Source organism: Cyprinodon variegatus, unplaced genomic scaffold (genome assembly GCF_000732505.1).
Source record: "Cyprinodon variegatus isolate N-32 unplaced genomic scaffold, C_variegatus-1.0 Scaffold27, whole genome shotgun sequence".
NCBI classification, from domain to species: Eukaryota; Metazoa; Chordata; class Actinopteri; order Cyprinodontiformes; family Cyprinodontidae; genus Cyprinodon; species Cyprinodon variegatus.
The window spans coordinates 1,901,267-1,902,360 of record NW_015150480.1 but is presented as its reverse complement, the minus strand read 5'-3'; positions in this window follow the sequence as shown (position 1 = coordinate 1,902,360).

Here is a 1,094-nt window from a genome sequence, read left to right as displayed (position 1 = left end):
AAAAAGCTAGCCACTTATTTACAATGTTTTAAGGCTTTTTCTTATCTGATATGTTAAATCATAAGCACAGCACACTCCTGTCACTTCAATGCAACAGCCTCATAAAAATCCTTAAATATAAGGACTGGGACCCTTTTAGAACCCCGAGATGTTGATCTCCTTGTCTGCTGCATTTTCCAGATTATATTATGTGAGTTGTAGAGCTTCATGATAGCTGCTGATTAGCTTTAGTAGCTCGGCCTTACGAAAGGCAATAGAGTTAGCAGTTTTCACTTTCCCTAAGAAGCCCCGCAACTCTAAATCCTCTATTTTATCAATAAGCATATCCAGTTTATTCTGGAGCTCCAGCATAGTGATGTTTTGATGAACAGAACTGGGTCATCAGCACCGAGCCAATATTTCTACCAAAGGAATTCTTCACAACTTTGAGCACTTTGATGGTTATTCTCTCCATTCAGCTGTCAGCTCCTGCTCTACTCAACAGCAGCTACCTGTCTGCCATTTTACCATGGTTGCCCTTGAATGGTGATAATTTCTTGCTGTTTAAAACTTAAAGAGTTATGAGAGCACAGAAAATTTGTTGCTGCATCACCATTTGCATCAGGTAAGCCCCTATTCAGGCCCACATTGCATTTTAATGTTATCAAGATATAGGATTAGACTTCCCATTCTAAATCTTCCAATTTCTTTGTCAGTCCTTTGTGAGTATAGTGGTATTTTCTGAATAACTGTATTCTGCTTTGACTGATCTGTTTTTATAGATTAATGATTGCTATCTGTACACACACCTATTTGTAGTACATTTCAAACATAATTTAAAACCCAAGGCTTATAAACCTGTAGGAGGCGAAGATGGTGCTGCCTCATGTTGCTGGCTGTAGATGATGAGCCACTAAAGGATGCTAAAAGTACCGTAATCAGGAGGGGCAACCATGGATTTGATTCTGTTGAAAATATTTCAATCTTCAGCCTTGTAAAAAAATCATGTGCTTAAGCAGATGTTTCTTGCTGTCTGCTGACATTCAAATAATGGAGGTCTATGGCGCCCGAGGCAGAAAGGTCCATAAAAGTCCACAAAAAACATGTCAATATTC